The sequence below is a fragment of the Silene latifolia genome, chromosome 9 (assembly GCF_048544455.1).
Source record: "Silene latifolia isolate original U9 population chromosome 9, ASM4854445v1, whole genome shotgun sequence".
NCBI classification, from domain to species: Eukaryota; Viridiplantae; Streptophyta; class Magnoliopsida; order Caryophyllales; family Caryophyllaceae; genus Silene; species Silene latifolia.
Genome location: NC_133534.1, coordinates 208,094,639 through 208,113,739, shown reverse-complemented (window position 1 = coordinate 208,113,739; position 19,101 = coordinate 208,094,639). Strand labels below are relative to the sequence as shown.

The 19,101-nt window shown below is 39.4% G+C and overlaps 2 non-coding genes across 2 annotated transcripts; both read left to right on the top strand.

Moving 5' to 3' along the window:
• The first annotated feature begins 1,086 nt into the window (after positions 1-1,086).
• Positions 1,087-1,194, top strand: LOC141603729 (small nucleolar RNA R71). Its single transcript, XR_012525587.1, has one exon. It is a non-coding gene; the product is annotated as a small nucleolar RNA R71 (small nucleolar RNA).
• Positions 1,195-10,613: 9,419 nt separating this feature from the next.
• LOC141602915 (small nucleolar RNA R71) lies at positions 10,614-10,720 on the top strand. The gene has a single exon (XR_012524819.1). It is a non-coding gene; the product is annotated as a small nucleolar RNA R71 (small nucleolar RNA).
• Positions 10,721-19,101: the final 8,381 nt, after the last annotated feature.

The following is a 19,101-nucleotide window of genomic DNA, read 5'->3' as shown; positions in this document are numbered from 1 at the left end:
TTGCTCATCAAGCTTAGGCTTAGCTTGGCGACTTGGGAATGGAAGTCTAATCACAATAGGCTCTTTTTCCTTAGCCTTCTCTTCATTCTTCTTCTTTGAAACTTCATTGGTGGTAGGATCTACCTCCTTAGAGTTCTCCACAACTCTTTGCTTGTCACTAACATCCACAATATCTTCACCAATTGGCCTCTTTGGCCCCTCATATCTTGTACCACTCCTCAAATGGATGGCACTAATCGTCTCATTTCTTGGGGGATTACCTTGAGGCGGTAATTGCCCCTTTTATCTTTGGGAGCTAGAAGATGCTAATTGGGTCATTTGATTCTCTAACATTTTGGTGTGGACAAGAATGTTACAGATGGTGATTTCTTTAGCTTGGCTATATTTTTGCATTTGGGTGAAGAATTATTGTTGGTTCTTTTGCATTTGGAGGATCGCTTTTTGAACATCAAAGCTTTGGTCATTTGATTAGTTGTAGGAAGGTTGATTTTGATAACCTTGGCTTTGGTTGAAAAAGGGTCTTTGAGCTTGGTTTCTCATTGGAGGTGGAGTGTATGTGGGTTGGGGGCTTTGGACATTTTGGCTCTTATATGAAAGATTTGGATGGAATTTGTTGTTCTCATTATAGTAGTTGGAATAAGGGGTGTCATTCTTGTATGCTTGGAAAGCATTCACTTGTTCATTTGTTCCCCTACATTCATTTTGATCATGCCCCAAGGTTCCACAACTTTCACATACTCCACTTGGAATTGAGGATGATGCCACCATAGCATTGACATGTTGTTTGGGTGATTTGGAAGCTTCATCAAGCTTAGCCATGGCCTTTTCAAACTTCAAATTGATGGTGTCGATATGAGCACTTAGTTGAGCACCCAACTGTGTGATGGAATCTACCTCATGCTTTCCTCCTCTAGTGGCCTTTCGAGGCCTACTATATTGGGAATTATGAACCGCCATTTCTTCGATTTTGGCCCATGTTTGATTGTCATCAACTTCGATAAACATCCCATTGGATCCCATATTAATAACATTGCGGGAGTTTTCATATAAGCCGTTCCAAAATTATTGCACAAGGAACCACTCACTAGGTCCATGGCGTGGACAAGAACGACAAGTGTCCTTAAATCTCTCTCATGCTTCATATAATGATTCCTCATCCCTTTGCTTGAACCCGGTGATTTGGGCTCTAAACATATTAGTCTTCTCCGGAGGATATAATTTCTTGTAGAAAGCAAGTACTAACTTCTTCCATGAATCAATACCAAGGGTAGCCTTGTCTAGGCTCTTCAACCATTGCTTTGCGGTACCGATCAAAGAAAAAGGAAACAATACCCATCAAATTTGGTCTTAAGTAACTCCGGTTTGAGAAATTGCATCACAATAGTCATAAAAAGTCTCCATATGTGAATGAGGGTCTTCACTAGGCATCCCTCCAAATTGACTTCTCTCAACTAATTGTATGAATGCGGATTTGGCAATGAAATTACCGGTTTAATGTGGTGGTATAGGAGTACCGTTTGGTAGGTTCTCCTCGGTTGCTACGGAATGTGATGAAAATTTAGGCATTGTTGGTTGATTTTGTGGTGGGTTTTGAATTGGGTTATCCTCTCCTCTTACAAAAGGGTTGACAAACTCAATGTTATTTGGTTGAATGTCCACAATCACTCCAATACCTACAACTCTTGAAGTACCTCTAGCAACTCTTCTATTGTTGGTTAAGGTCCTTTCAATCTCGAAATCAATAGATAATAAATTACCTTGTGATCTCCTAGACATGCAAAATATCAAACAACTCGAAAATAATTAGAACAACCTTGAGGAGTGGTCGGACTAAATCTTTTCGGTAACTTGTCGTTAGGAGCACCTAGACCAAAAAACAATTTATAGCTTCACAAACAACTCTACAATTTGTAAAGAGGCAAGTAAAGGTCGGATCCCAAGGGACGGGAATTGAAATGAGATTTCTATTGAGATTAGTGGTGTCTTACGGGTGTCACAATTTGGGTTGATGTAGAAGGTCACTAAACTAAATAGCAATGAAAGTAAATAAGCCAGATGAATTGAAAGGGTTGTAAACAATTGATAAAAAGCACTAGGGTATCATGGGGTCATAGAGGAATCATGGGAATTGATCATACTAACATGTTCTCAAATTATAAGCAAGCAATTATTGTTGTGATGGATTGAGTTGGGTTATATCATACAATCCTAGGAAAGTTTGGGTCCCGGAGCCGAATTGATTAGATTGTACAACACCTACAAGTCGACTTAGTCTTCCCTACTCAACAACATGCATGGTCTAATGAGACTCGAGTTGGTTTATATCTTACAAGTCTCATTGAAAAGGTAGGTGATGGGTAAAAAATGCAAGGATTCATAGGCTCGCATTTCATCAAACATAACATGTGCATGAGTTGAGATCAAAACAAGCAAGCAAATAAATCATGAAAGCATATTAATTTAAGCATGAATCATTCCCCATGTTGGTTTCCCCTAATTACCCATTAACCCTAGCTATGGAACTACTCACTCATTATCATGTTGAACATGCTAGCAAGGTTGTCAATCATACCAACAAAGTGAAACATGATGAACAAATTAAAGTAATTAGCAATAATTAAAAAGGGATTAAGAGAATTATACCTACTAATGATTTCAATAATAAAGCAAAGAATAAAAGAAGTACTTGATGCTTGATTGAGAGGTTGTCAATCTCCCAATAATAACCCAAATAATCTTCAATTACCCAAAATAAAGGATGAACAAAAGAGAGATTAAGGAAATAAAACTTGTATTAAAACTTGATTAATTGTTGATTACAAAACTAAAGAGAGATTTGATTGATATTAACTACTCTAAGAATTGATAAGAAGAACATGCTCTTCCAATTAGACTAATGGGGTATTTATAGTAGAAATTAGGTTGATGCATTAGGGTTAACTAAGGGCTTAAATGACGATTAAGTCCCTACTTAAGGAAACGCTAGTATTTTCTGAAGGATGGGCATCTTTCTTGAAGCTTGAAGAAACGAATTTGCGCTGTCTTGGAATCCGTGCGTCTTAGGCTCGGGACGGCCGTATTCGTGAGTCTCTGCCCGGGAGTCTTTGGGAGAAGACGGGCGTCTTCTGGTAGCTGCTGCCCGGGCGTCTTGTATGGAAGACGCACGGATTGTGGTGCTGGGGACGGGCGTCTTCAGGACAATCCGCACGGGTTGCTGCTCAGACTTGTTTCTTCTTTTTTTCTTCCCTTTTCTTCATAAAATCCTTGGGGATTTCCTTGGGGATGCAAGGATCTTTCCTCATCATTGCCCATCTACTATAGTATGTACAAAGGCCTTCTAATCTTGTCTCTCCTTGATGCTTGGTCATTGAATTCAATCAATTTAGTCTCATTTTGCCATGAAAATGCAAGGTTTGCATTACTTTCCTACCAAGGACACAAAACCTCAAAGAATATGCAAAACAAAGAACTAAAGACAATAAATGACCCAAATATGCACTAAAAAGCATGGGAATAAGGCTAATTCGGGGACTAAATATGCGCTAATTATGGTCACATCAAATATCCCCAAACCGAACCTTTGCTCGTCCCGAGTAAAGAGGTGATAAAGACTAGGACCATTATTTAAACTAACTTAATAACATAGCCGATATTTGCACTCCTTTCCTACCAAGGGATCAAATTCTCAAAGAATATGCAAAACAAAGAACTAAAGACAATAAATGACCCAAATATGCACTAAAAAGCATGGGAACAAGGCTAATTCGGGGGCTAAATATGCGCTAATTATGGTCACATCAAATATCCCCAAACCGAACCTTTGCTCGTCCCGAGTAAAGAGGTGACAAAGACTAGGACCATTATTTAAACTAACCTAATAACATAGCTGATATGAGACAATTTGCGGGTCTCACTCCGCCCCTTCAACTCACAACAAGACAACCATGAGGTAGGATGCCTTCTTGCAAGGCAAGGTGGGTCTTGCCAAAATGGCGACACATCCAAACATTAAGCACACAAAATCAAATAATGGATGCATCTACAAAAGGAATAGCCACTTCCTCATCAAGTGGCGGAGTCAACTAAAAGAGAACAAATTTAAGAGCATATATTCCGTCACAAATACTAGTTCAACAAATCACTAAGGCTAAGAGGATGGCACTAAATCACCTCCAAATGGGGTTAAACTAGACTACTTTCGTCCTCAATTTCCAAATACTTTCGTCAAGAGCGATCGGATGGCGTGGAATGATGATCCCCATGATGCTAGTAGCATATGACATGACAAGTCTCGAGTTCTCTACAAAAGTAAAGGTCATGGATCGTCCCAAGCTCGACAAAGTGGCTTGACAAAAAGGCTTTTTGGGAATGAAATGCTCAAATAGTTGTAAACAAGGGTGGATATGACTAGCATTCAAAAATTGACCTCATTCAACTTTCACATTTCAAAAATTAGAGATGGGGTTTGTCCCTTCCGTGCTAATGTCCTTTGCTTTCGCCAATCGCTTATTAGGCAACCGGTTAACCTCTAGACAATAGCTTTTCGGGGTGATAGTCACTCTGTCTCTGGGCGGTTGAATTCACAACTGTGTGGGGGCCCAATTCAATGGATCCCTCTCCAAAGCACATCGAAGTGGTACGCCTCCATCAAAACAACTAAAATTCTCAATATTTCAACATTTCATAACATTTGAGGTTTCCTTGGCAATAAAACGTTTCCACATACAAAATCTTTGAAATGAGCACTTCAAACTTATTGATAGAAAGTATTTTTGGGTTGCCATACCACAAGGTCAATCAAGGTCACCTAGACAAGTTAACCAAGTCCACATCGCATCACGGGGTTGGATAGGTGACTCACATGCAAACCCTTGACTATGCTTTGGGTCATGGGTCGAAAGACACTAGTATGACACAATCTAGGGTGTTTTACATCCATTCTAGTAGGCGAAGTCTTAAGTTGAAAAAGTATTTGTAATGGCTTAGTTGCTCTTGTCAAAGTTGAAATTAGGCACTTTTTAAAACATTTCATCTAAATGCAACTATATGCCATGATGCAACTATTATATACATCCTAATGCAAGTGATTATACCAACTAATATGACATATAAACTAAATTCAAGTCCTAAGTTCACATTGTTATACCGCATCAATCAAAATAAAGCCACATAGTCATTAACATAAAGAGGAAAAAGGAGATTGGAAAGATCATACCATGCGGTCTTCATTATCCTCATGTCTCGGATGTGGCGTGGTCGATCAATGTGAACAAGGATAGAACAAACACAATATATACAATAATATATACATGACTACACTACAAAGGAAATGAACATGTTTTTGGTTTTTCAATTTTCAAATTTTTATGGTTTTTTGAAATTTTTCAATTTTTTTGGATTTTTGAATAAAAGTTAGATTAGAATTCCCCATCCCCACACTAATATGGGCATTGTCCTCAATGGCCAAAATGATGGAAATTATGCAAACATGATGCATGATTTCTACACTAAATGCAAGCTACACTAATCTACACTACATGATGCATGGTTTTTGTTTATGACGGAGAGGATAATTTAGATTACCTCCCGTTGTGTATGCATGTACTTCCCCAAACCGAGTTAGACATTATTGCTAATGTCCTAAGGTTGGGTGTAGTTCATGCACACACTATGCAATGCATGAAACTAAATTTGACATTTTATATTTTTAAAAGTGGGAACAATAAAATGAGAACACCTCAATGGGGCCGAGGTGTTAGTCATCTATGTTGCTAGGACTACTCCAACAATGATCAAGATTAATAAAATACAACAAAGAGAGAAGTAGACAAACCTCAAGAGGGTAGGAGCCTCTAAAGCTTGCTAATCTTTCATCATATCATCACTATCATCATCTTCCTCACTAGAAGTGGACTCATAACCACTTCCCTCTTCACTTTGTTGTTCACCTTGCTCATCATCCTCTTCTCCTTCTTCACTAGCTTCTTCATCAATGTTATCATCAACCTCTTCATCACCGACAACCTCATTATCACCCGGAAACTCACCCCTAGATGCACTCGGAAAGAAGACTTCCCTATCCGCCCAACTAGGCAAAGGAGATGAAGGGTCAAGTAGTCCTTGCCTAGCTAAGTGAAGGAGGGGTGGATATTGGGCTAAGTAAGCATCTTCCCGATCCTTGAAGGCTTACTTGTGCATCTCTTGCATAAGAAGAGTCATATAATATTTGCTTGCTTCAACACCTTCGGGTTTGAACTCTTGGTACTTGAAAGGATAGGGTGGTGTGACAATGGAAGAGGAGGGCATTTCAATTTCACCCTTTTGTTGTCGGATAATGTATTCGGCCTCTTTTGAAAGGGGAAGGAGATAGTTGGTCCGGTGGACACTTAAACGACAAATCTTCGAAGGCAAAGTAAAAGATCTAGCCTCACTAGTGAGCCACCCATACTTGGTGTCAAGAGGGTTATGAGAGACCCACTTGTACTTTTTTATCATAGTATCAATATCAATAAGATGACCACCCTTTTTCGCCACATACTTGCTATCCTTGTTGAAGTTCGGATCAAAGTATTTAGCTAAAATAGTGACTAGACCTCCATTCACATTGACGGTAGTGCCTTGCTTCCCACAATCAACATTTAGCCATCTATCCACCAAAAGCCTTAGAGAGTTGAAAGGCTTGGTGAATTCCCTTCCAATGTTCAAGGCCGACTCAAGAAGAACAAAATTGAGTTTGGTGAAATGGTTGGTGTCTTTTCTTGTAATGATGGTTTTTCCTACAACCTTGTGCCACACTCTAATGCCCGGATGGTGGACTAATAGAGCGCGACTTGCATGAAAGTTCTCAAATTTCTTTCCGGAAATCGCCTCCCAAAGAGGGTCGGGGTCATACTTGCCAACATTTTTGAAATAACTCGGTGAATCACTAAGACCCAAAGCTTTACCCATTTCCTCAAAGGAGATGCGCCTACTAACATTAGCTAGGCGGAACTCGATGGTTTCCATAGTCTCAACCTTGTTAACTTTCAAAGAACTCAAAAATTCTAAGGTAAGGGAGGGGTATGTCAATTCTTTTGTTGTAAACAATTTCTCCAACCCCTTGGCTTTAAAGAAGGCTTTAGTTTGCTCAAGGACACCCAACTTATCTAAGGCATCTTCACAAATAAATTTGGTGGATAGAAATGATTTTCTAGCAAACTTGGCAAAAGTGTCCCTATGGGATTTGGAAATGAAAATTACCTCCGGATAGTTCGAAAGTTGAGCAATTTCCGGAGTAGTAGGTGTTGTTGCTTCCATGGGAGGTTGTTGTTGTTGCACTTCCAAGTTTGGGCTAGCTACCACCATAGCCAATGCTTTCTTTGCTTGAAGACTCTTTTGTCTTGATGAGAGTGCCTTTGCCTTTGGTGCCTTTGCCATTGTTGCTTTTGTTGCTCCCTTTGTCTTTGCCATTGATGAATAAACAAAGAAAAGAGTGAAAATCTTCAATTTCTAGTGTACCCAAATCGATTTAAAGATGAAAGGCTTTGCCTTTATGAATTCAAAAATCGACTCATAGGTTGAAGATTTTGTGCTTGGTTTTAATTTTTGTTGAAAGAGGAGTGATTAATTTGTTGTTAAAAGGATGTTTTGATTTGATTTTGGTGAATGTTGTTGAGGAATCTTGTTTTTGTGATGGAGAGGATGAGGGTTTTTGAGTTATGGGGTTTATGGGTAGTGTTTTGAATGAAGGAATGAGGAAATGAATGTGGGATGGGGTTTATAATAAACCCGAAAAATTTGAAATGCAGGGGGAAGACGGGCGGCTTTCCTTCGGGACACCCGGATTCTGTCTGGATGGGCTTCAGGAATTCTCGCCTAAAGACGGGCGGATTGCAGCAAAGACGGACGGATTTGAAAATGCGGGACGGGCGTCTTTTAGAGAAGACGGGCGGATTCCTTTCCAGGGATTTTTCTTGTTTTTTCTCAGCCAAAAGACGGGCGTCTTCTCTTTCAGGACGGGCGTCTTTATGAAGACGGGCGGATTCTACTGAAGGACGCCTGGATTCGTTAACAGACACAAAATTTCAAAAATTCAGCTCAGAAGGACGGGCGTCTTCTGTACAATATGCCCGGATTGCCTGAAGACGGGCGGATTCTCTTGAAACCGCTCGGATTCTACCCCTTTTAGCCGTATTCAGTTCCATCCGTGTACCTTGCATATCCCTTGTCATTTTTTCATTCTTCAAATTCTCGTGTTCTTCATTGTGGGGGCACTACTAAGGCATGAATAACCTAGGCAATTGTTATCCCCACACTAAGCTAAAGCACTACACATCCATTAAAATCATTAGTCCCTCCCTCACTTCTCTCAAACATGATAATTATCTTGATCAAGGCATAAAAATCCAAAAATGACAAAAATGCAAATTAAGAATTAAAATGCGAGTTAGGGAGTTAGAAATATTTACAAATGCTGGTTTAGGGTGGACTCCACCAAACTCTCATTCTTGATGAGATGTCAAGGGGGCATGTCCAAGGTATTGTTGATGTTGCTCAACAACTTGAAAAAGTAATCAAAAGTTTGTTCATTGTCGTGATAAAGTTCTTCAATAGATCTTTGCCCTTGTTGTCGGTCCTGATCGATGGCATTACCAATGTAGGGATTGAAAATCCTTTCAAACTCATCGTCCCAAAGACCACAAACTTCATTAAGTTGATCATTAAAAATCTCTTGATTTGATGGAGACAACTCTCCCATTTTTCTTTCTTGGACAATGAGGCCATCTTCTTCATTGCTTGACTTTGGTGAGCTTTGCAAACTCTCTTTGTTACAATTCACTTGCTCTTTGAATGGAGCATCTTCAATTTTCTTCTTCCATTGGAGTTCCGACTTCTTCCTAGCATCCTTCCGGCTATAATGATCGATCATAAAACATGGTTCATGTAAACGGGGAGCTCTCATAGTTTTGTCAAGATTAAAAGTTATACTCTCATCTCCTACTTCTAGAGTGAGCTCTCCATGTTTCACATCAATCACCGCACCCGCGGTGTGTAAGAAAGGTCTTCCTAGGATGATTGGAATGTTGGAATCTTCTTCCATGTCAACAATGACAAAGTCCACCGGGATGAAAAACTTCCCAATTCGTACGGGAACATCTTCCCATATCCCTAATGGTGTCTTCGTCGATCTATCGGCCATTTGGAGTGTGATATTGGTGCATTTAAGCTCGCCCATCCCCAACCTTTTACTCACCGAGTACGGTATAACACTTACACTAGCCCCTAGATCACATAAGGCTTTCTTGATCGTGGTGTCGCCAATGGTACACGGTATTGAGAAGCTTCCCGGATCCTTGATTTTTGGAGGTGAACTCCCTTGAAGTATTGCACTACTCACCTTAGTGAAGGCGATAGTCTCAAGCTTCCGGATCGACTTCTTCTTTGTGAGGATGTCTTTCATATATTTCGCATAGGTCGGCACGTGATTGATTAATTCCGTGAAAGGAATTGAGACTTCCAAATTCTTCACAATTTCCATAAACTTTCCAAGTTGGTCATCAAATTTGGGCTTGGCTTGACGACTTGGAAAAGGAAGTCTAATCACAATGGGCTCCTTCTCCTTGACCTTATCTTCATTTTTTTTTGAAATTTCTTCTTTTGATGATTCTCCATCTTTGGAGTTTTTCACAATTTCTTCCTTGTCACTAGCTTCCACAACTTCATCCTCAAGTTGCTTCTTCGGTGCTTCATACTTTGTACCACTTCTCAAGTGAATGGCGCTAACCGTTTCATGTCTTGGGGGATTACTTTGAGGTGGTAATTGCCCCTTTTGTCTTTGTGAGCTTGAAGATGCTAGTTGAGTCAATTGGGTTTCCAAGATTTTGGTGTGAGCTAGAATGTTGTTGATGGTGGTTTCCTTTGCTTGACTATCTTTTTGCATTTGAGTGAAAAATTCTTGTTGATTCTATTGCATTTGGAGGACCGCTTTTTGAACATCAAAACCTTGGTCATTTTGTTGATTGTATGGATTTTAATTTTGGTAACCTTGGTTTTGGTTGTAAAAGGGTCTTTGATTTTGGTTTCTCATGGGAGGTGGGGTGTATGTTATTTGAGGGTTTTGAACATTTTGGCTTTTGTATGAGAGATTTGGATGGAATTTGGTGTTTTCATTGTAATAGTTGGAATAAGGGGTACCACTCTTGTATGCTTGGAAAGCATTCACTTGTTCATTTATTCCCCTACATTCACTTTGGTCATGTCCCAAAGTTCCACAATTCTCACATATCCCACTTAGGATTGATGAAGATGCCGTCATGGCATTAACATGATGCTTTGGTGATTTTGAGGCTTCTTCAAGTCTAGCCATAGCTTTTTCAAACTTCAAATTGATGGTATCAATGTGAGCACTAAGTTGAGCACCCAATTGAGTAACGGAGTCCACTTCATGCTTTCCTCCTCTAGTAGCCTTGCGAGGTCTACTATATTGTGAGTTATGGACCGCCATTTCCTCAATTTTGTTCCAAGTTTGATTGTCATCAACTTCGGTGAACATTCCATTTGATCCCATGTTGAGAATGTTCCTTGAATCTTCATATAGACCGTTCCAAAATTGTTGTAACAAGAACCACTCGCTAAGTCCATGGTGAGGACATGAGCGACAAATTCCTTTGAACCGCTCCCAAGCTTCATACAAAGATTCTTCATCCCTTTGCTTAAAACCCGTAATTTGAGCTCTTAGCATGTTAGTCTTTTCCGGTGGGTAGAATTTTTTGTAGAAAGCTAGAGCCAACTTCTTCCAAGAATCAATTCCGAGAGTGGCCTTATCAAGGCCCTTCAACCTTTGTTTCGAGGTGCCAATTAGAGAAAAAGGAAATAAGACCCATCGAATTTGGTCTTGAGTTACACCGGTTTGAGAAATCGCATCACAATAGTCACAAAAGGTCTCCATATGAGAGTGAGGGTCTTCACTAGGTATCCCCCCAAATTGGCTCTTTTCGACTAATTGGATAAATGCGGATTTGGCAATGAAATTTCCGGTCAAATGTTGTGGTGTGGGAGTACCATTGGGTAGGTTCTCCTCGGTGGGTACGGAATGTGATGAAAACTTAGGAATTGTGGGTTGATTTTGTGTTGTATTTTGTGTTGGGTTCTCCTCACCTTCTCTTGCAAAAGGTTTGATGAACTCAATAGTTGGTTGAATATCTACAACCTCACTAATACCTCTCAAATTTCTCCTAGCAAGTCTTCTATTGGTTGTCAAAGTTCTTTCAATTTCACGATCAAAAGGTAACAAATCACCTTGTGACCTTCTAGACATGCAAAATATCAAACAACTCGAAAACAATTAGAACAAACCTTGAGGAGTTTTACTTCCTCAAGGCAAAGAAAGACACAACTAATAACAATATAAGAAAATCTAAATCAAGATAACACCGTCCCCGGCAACGGCGCCACTTTGGTCGGACTAAATCTTTTCGGTAACTTGTCGTTAGGAGCACCTAGACCAAAACACAATTTATAGCTTCACAAACAACTCTACAATTAGTAAAGAGGCAAGTAAAGGTCGGATCCCAAGGGACGAGAATTGAAATGAGATTTCTATTGAGACTAGTGGTGTCTTAGGGGTGTCACAATTTGAGTTGATGTAGAAGGTCACTAAACTAAATAGCAATGAAAGTAAATAAGCAAGATGAATTGAAAGGGTTGTAAACAATTGATAAAAAGCACTAGGGTATCATGGGGTCATAGGGGAATCATGGGAATTGATCATACAAACATGTTCTCAAATTATAAGCAAGCAATTATTGTTGTGATGGATTGAGTTGGGCTATATCTTACAATCCTAGGAAAGTTTGGGTCCCGGAGCCGAATCGATTAGATTGTACAACACCTACAAGTCGACTTAGTCTTCCCTACTCAACAACATGCATGGTCTAATGAGACTCGAGTTGGTTTATATCTTATAAGTCTCATTGAAAAGGTAGGTGATGGGTAAAAAATGCAAGGATTCATAGGCTCGCATTTCATCAAACATAACATGTGCATGAGTTGAGATCAAAACAAGCAAGCAAATAAATCATGAAAGCATATTAATTTAAGCATGAATCATTCCCCCATGTTGGTGAAACATGATGAACAAATGAAAGTAATTAGCAATAATTAAAAAGGGATTAAGAGAATTATACCTACTAATGATTCCAATAATAAAGCAAAGAATAAAAGATGTACTTGATGCTTGATTGAGAGGTTGTCAATCTCCCAATAATAACCCAAATAATCTTCAATTACCCAAAATAAAGGATGAACAAAAGAGAGATTAAGGAAATAAAACTTGTATTAAAACTTGATTAATTGTTGATTACAAAACTAAAGAGAGATTTGATTGATATTAACTACTCTAAGAATTGATAAGAAGAACATGCTCTTCCAATTAGACTAATGGGGTATTTATAGTGGAAATTAGGTGGATGCATTATGGTTAACTAAGGGCTTAAATGACGATTAAGTCCCTACTTAAGGAAACGCCGGTATTTTCTGAAGGATGGGCATCTTTCTTGAAGCTTGAAGAAACGAATTTGCGCTGTCTTGGAATCCCTGCGTCTTAGGCTCGGGACGGCCGGATTCGTGAGTCTCTGCCCGGGCGTCTTTGGGAGAAGACGGGCGTCTTCTGGTAGCTGCTGCCCGGGCGTCTTGTATGGAAGACGCACGGATTATGGTGCTGGGGACGGGCGTATTCAGGACAATCCGCACGGGTTGCTGCTCAGACTTGTTTCTTCTTCTTTTCTTCCCTTTTCTTCATAAAATCCTTGGGGATTTCCTTGGGGATGCAAGGATCTTTCATCATCATTGCCCATCTACTATAATATGTACAAAGGCCTTCTAATCTTGTCTCTCCTTGATGCTTGGTCATTGAATTCAATCAATTTAGTCTCATTTTGCCATGAAAATTCAAGGTTTGCATTCCTTTCCTACCAAGGACACAAAACCTCAAAGAATATGCAAAACAAAGAACTAAAGACAATAAATGACCCAAATATGCACTAAAAAGCATGGGAACAAGGCTAATTCGGGGACTAAATATGCGCTAATTATGGTCACATCAAGGAGATTGACTTCCCCAAGGTAAAGAAAGACACAACAAAAAACATTTAACGAAAATCAAATCAATTGAACACCATCCTCGGCAACGGCACCATTTTTGGTTCGGTTTAAACTCGTCGTCAAAGCTACCAACCAAAACAATATTTATAACTTCACAAACTACTCTTTGTAAAGAGGTAAGTAAAGGTCGGATCCCAAGGGACGGGTATTGATTTAGGATTTTAATTGCAAGTAGTGTATGTCTTAGGGTGTCACAAATTATGGGTTGAGGTGCGATGTAATCTAAGCTAATCATTAAGATGAATGAAAACAATGTAAGCAAATAAAGGGGTTTGTAAAAAATTGATTAAAGATACTAGGGTATCATGGGTTCATAGGGGATTCATGGAAATAGATTATACAAACTTGTTTTCAAATATATGCAAGGACTTATTGTTGTGATGGGATCGAGTTAGTTTATATCTTACAATCCCTAGGAAGCTTTAGGTCCCGGAGCCGAGTCGTCTAGACTGTACAACACCTACAAGTTGACTTAGTCTCCTCCTATTCAACTCTATGCATCGTCTAATGGGGCTCGAGTTGGTTTATATCTTACAAGCCTCATTGAAAAGATAAGAGATGGGTAAAAAATGCGAGGATTCATAGGCTCGCATTTCATCAAACATAACATGTGCATAGTTTGAAATTACAACAAGCAAGCAATTTAATTATGAAAACATATTAGATTAAGCATAGATCAATTCCCATGTTTGTTTCCCCTAATTCCCCATTAACCCTAGCTAAAGGACTACTAACTCGTGATCAAGTTTAGCATGCTAATAAGGTTGTAAATCATACTAACAACGCAAAACATGATGAATAAATGATGTGATTAACAACAATTAATCAAGGGTAAAAAAAGGGATTATAACTATGGAGATGATCCAAATAATAAAGCAAAGAATAATAGAAGTAACTTGAGGATTGATGGAAGGTTGTCAATCCTCCAATAAACCCCAAAAATCTTCTAATTACCCAACTAAACTAAGAACAATTGAGAATTTAAGGAAAGATTAAAATGTGATTAATATTGAGAAGTGTATTATAACTAAATTAAGAGAGGATTAAGATGATATTAAGAGCTGATTAAGAGTTGATGAAAATCTAGGTAGTACAATGGGGTATTTATACTAAAATTAAGTATAAGGATTAGGGTTACTAAGGGCTTAAATGACTATTAAGACCCTAAGAGAAGCTTGAGGATTTGCAACTCCCGAGGGACATGCGCGGATCGTGTTGCAGCTCCCACCAGGATACGCTCGTCCTTGCCTGAAGCACGGCTTGTCCTGTAAGAAGATCGACTCGGGCTGGCAGTCGGGACTCTCGGATCGTTCTCTGATCCGCTCGGATCTTGCTCTGGGACGCTCGGATCGTTACTCTGATCTGCTCGTCCGGAGCTTAGGATGCTCGGATCGTTGGACAGAGTTCTTCTCTTGTTTGGCTCCTTAACAATCCGCGGGGATCGTGTTGGGGATGCAAGGATGTTTTCATCATTGCCCATTTCACTTTATTTATTTGCTTAGGCCTCTAGTGTCTCATCTTCGATGCTTGGTCATTAGATGCGATCCATTTAGCTCCATTTCGCTCCATAAATTAGGGCTGAGCAAAAAAATCGATTATCCGAACTGATCCGATATCCGATCCGAAAAAGTGGATATCCGATCCGAAAAGCAGTTCAGATCAGATATCTGATCTGAAACTTTCTCATACGGATCAGATATTGGATATCAGCTCTAAAAATTTCGGATATCCGGTATCCGAACCAAAAGTAAAAAAACATTCATTTTGGTTGTTTGGTTGGATGTGGGTCTTTGTTTTTGATGTAATAAAGCCCATTCACCCAACCAATACAAAACCCTAAAAATTCAATCCCTCAATCCCTCTCTACTTTGTTCCCCATCTGCCTCCCTCATCTCCTTCCTCTTATCTCTGTCATCACTAACCACCATCCCATCAGAATCTCACCCACCCAACCACCGACGGAGCAACAAAATCAACGACGAGCAGCAGCAACCTCCTCAATTTAGGTGTCATCGCTACTTCGTCTTGCATCTGCAACCAGGAGAAGACCTGACTCCGTTGTCACCAGTAACAAGTCAACAAGTTGCCCTGTGTTCCGCACGTCGACGTCGACACTGCATCAACCGAGCTCATCATCACCAATCGACCGAGCCCAGCAACCGCGGACCACCGGAGTTCAGCAATCGAATCACCATCCGTGTTGAGCATGTATTGGTTGTTCATATTCAACACACTTGAATATGTAGTTTATAATTGATTAATGGTTTTGAATTCTGAAATTGATAATGAAAGTGATTGTTGTTTGGATATTAAATTTGTTTTGGATATTAAAAGATAATGAAAATTATCGTTTTGAATTCTAAAATTGATTTTTTCGGATAGGTAACGGATATTTGGATATCTGATCCGAAATTTTCGGATACTAAAAATCGGATATCCGAATGTTTCGGATCAGATATCGGATAATGAAATTTGTGAGTTTTGGATACGGATATCCGATCCGAAATCGGTTTCGGATCAGATATCTGATCCATACTCTTCCCTACCTTTAGCGATCCTCTCCTACCAAGGACACAAAACCTCAAAGAATATGCAAAATGGAAAACTAAAGATAAGAAATGACCCTAATTATAAGAGCTAGAAAGTATGGGAACGAGGCTAATTCGGGGACTAAATGTGCTCAAATATGAGTCACATCATGAAGGAAGAAAATATCGCACATTATAACCTTAATTAATGACCCTCTTGTAATGACATTGTAATCTAGTAGTAAGATACATTAGCCTTTGTAAGATAAAGGATTGGATTCTCATCCATGTCTTATATAATTTTAGGGTCTTAAGCCCTCCCATAGCTCGTATGGAGTCTTATAAGTGGTAACAAGTATTAGTTATAAGTGGTGTTTTCAATTGGTTTATAAAATTCCTTATCTTGAGTTCAACTAACTCTATTTGACTTTACAATCGTTATTTCTTATATCAAATAAGATGTGATATTTAGTCATAAAAGCATAAGAGGGAATGAAATTCATGGCTTATGAACTTATTACAATGATCCAATCGTTGTAGTTCTTTTATGATCAATTTAAGTCAAAATAATTTATGTTTTTGATGTAAAAGTGTATAACGAAAATTTTTTAGAACAAAAGAAATTCCATAAACCGAATGACTTGGGTTGAAAGCCAAGTCATTAAAATCCATATAACCATTGTTTGCAAAATGGAAAGAAAACAAACTTCCATGTCCAACATGGAAATCAAAATGAGTTCTAAAACAACAAGTCAAAATACAATAATACTATGAAGACAATACAAAATAAAAGCAAAGCTTCCATAGTTCTTCTACTTTGGGTGGCTACCCTAGCATCCCTTGTTGAAGATCTTCCTTAAGCTTGCTTGTCCTTGCCTTTGTCTTTACTCACATGCCCTATATTACATAAAAGGGCGTGAGAATCACAACTTGTATCTAAATACCAAAGTTGGGATTTATATCAATAACACAATAGATTAGAGAATTCATTGCCTACTGGAGTCGCACGTCCAGCTTTGACATCTCCTAGATACTTCGGGCAATTGCGCTTCCAATGGCCCGTACCACAACAATAGTGGCACTTATCCTCGGAAGAAGCACCCTTTTTGGGTTCGGATAAGCTATTTCCAATAGGTTTCCCTTTGCCCTTGTTGGGAGTGGGCTTATTACCCTTGCTAGCGCTCTTCTTGAATTTCCCTTTGCTCTTATTATTAATATTGAGCACATCCTTGGTCGTACTCACTTTTAGACCCATGTCTCTCTCGGCTTGTACAAGCAAGTTGTGCAATTCATGGAGAGAGGTTTTCATGTTTTGCATATTGTAGTTTACCCTAAACTGAACATATGCTCTGATGTGGTTCAAGGAATGGAGCACTTGGTCAATAATGAGTTGCTCAAGAATTTCAACCCCTTGCAATTTGAGCGTCTCAACATGCTCAATCAACTTGAGCACACGAGGGCTAAACTTTTAACCCTCTTTGATGTTGAGCTCAAAGAATGCGGAGGCCGCCTCATATTGGATGATCCTAGGAGCTTGTGAAAACATGGTCACAAGCTTGGTGTAGATCTCATAGGTGGTGCCTATCTTTATAGCACTCCTTTGGAGATCGGCTTCCATTGAGAAGATCAAGACATTCTTGATCGCGGCCTATTCCTTTAGGTAAGCCTCATAGGCCTCCCTAACCACAGCGGATGACCTAGTAGTAGGTGTAGCGGGAGCGGCTTCAGTAAGGTAACGAAACTTGTCGTCACCTTTCGCGGCCAAGCGGAGTTGCGTGTCCCAATCGGCAAAATTAGTACATTCTTTTCAAGTTTACATCGATCCATAAAGGATCAGAGCCAAGAAGCATTAGTGAGTGGTGGAGCGGTTACACTAGTTGAAGCGGATGAAATCGGAGTTGTCATTGCAAATTAATCAAATTGACTAAAAAAAGGAAATGAAGGAAATAATTAACATTTATCATTTTACTTGTAAACAATTTTAACAAGGTTTAAAATTATGCATTTATATAATGACCTCGCACGCACCTAAATTATATAAATAATTATAACATACCCCTCTTTGACATTAGAATTCATTAGTTCCTTAAGGGAGTATAGAATTGAGACTCGAGATTGTGAAAAATTCCGCCTCGAAACAAGATTAGAACAATGCATAAAAGTGATTTTGGTAAAGTGTTTGGGCTTAAGAACCATGACCGATTCAACAAGAAACCTTTGGAGTTTGATGCCAAACCACTTTGGCAAGCCATCTCCGGTCGTGAGTTCACTACTTTCGAGTGTGATGCCTTGTACATTCATCATCCGGGTATAAGGTATTGGCACAAGTTCGTGACTAACACTTTGATTGCTAGAAAAGAAGCCAATCACTTGACGGAATTAGACTTTGTTTACCTTGAGTTCTTTTTGGATGTTGGTGGGAAGCTCAAAAGTGAGTACAATATTCTTCAACTATTGATCAATAGATGGTTGTATATTGAGAATAGGAAAGATGGTGTGGCTTTCATTGTTAATGGAGGCTTGGTGACAAGATGGGATAAGCACTTTAACCCGGAGTTCAACAAAGACAACACTTAAAAAGCGGTTAAAGTAAACCACCTTCTTGATATGATCAATTTGATCCACAAATTTCAATGGGTCAAGCATGATAACTTAGACCATACCTATCAGTGGCTCATGAAGGATGCCAATTCCATTGTCTTACCAAGCAAGATTTGCCGCATCTCCACCAACCGAACCAACTACCTCATTCCCGTTTCCGAAAGAGCCGAGACCATCATCAAGCAACAACAAAATCCAAGTGAAGAGCCCTCCTCCTCTGTTGTTACACCACCATATCCCTTTGCCTACCACAAGTTTAAACCGAGTGATGTTATGGTGGGCAATGACTATTTGACACTATTAATGCAACATATGCATAAGGAAGCACACAATGATCGGGTGAATGCCTAATACGCCCAATATCCACCCCTTTTACATCTTGATAGGCAAGGACTCCTTGATCCGTCGAGTTCTTTGCCAAATTGGGTGGATAGGAAAGTGTTCTTTCCTAATGCTTCTCAAGATGAAGAAAGGGATGATCGGGAAACAAGGAGAGAGGAAGAAGTTGATGATGAGAGCGGGGAAGGTAGTGGGTCTTGCCAAGATGATGACGAAGAAGAGCAAAATTCAAGTTCTAGCGAAGAAGATGATGGTGAAACCTCCAGTTCCATGGAGGTAGATGATGATGATGATGTCGTGATGAGCGACAATTGATGGTTGACAAAGCACGAAGGAGGACATCACATATGCGGGGTTGATGACTTATGCTAGTATTGACCTATTCCATTGTGAGTCTCCTACTCCTCCTTTTGCTTTGTTTTTGTCTCATGTTTCTATAACGTGTATATTACTTAACTTGTACCTTTTAGAGAGTCACCTTGGACTCTTGGTA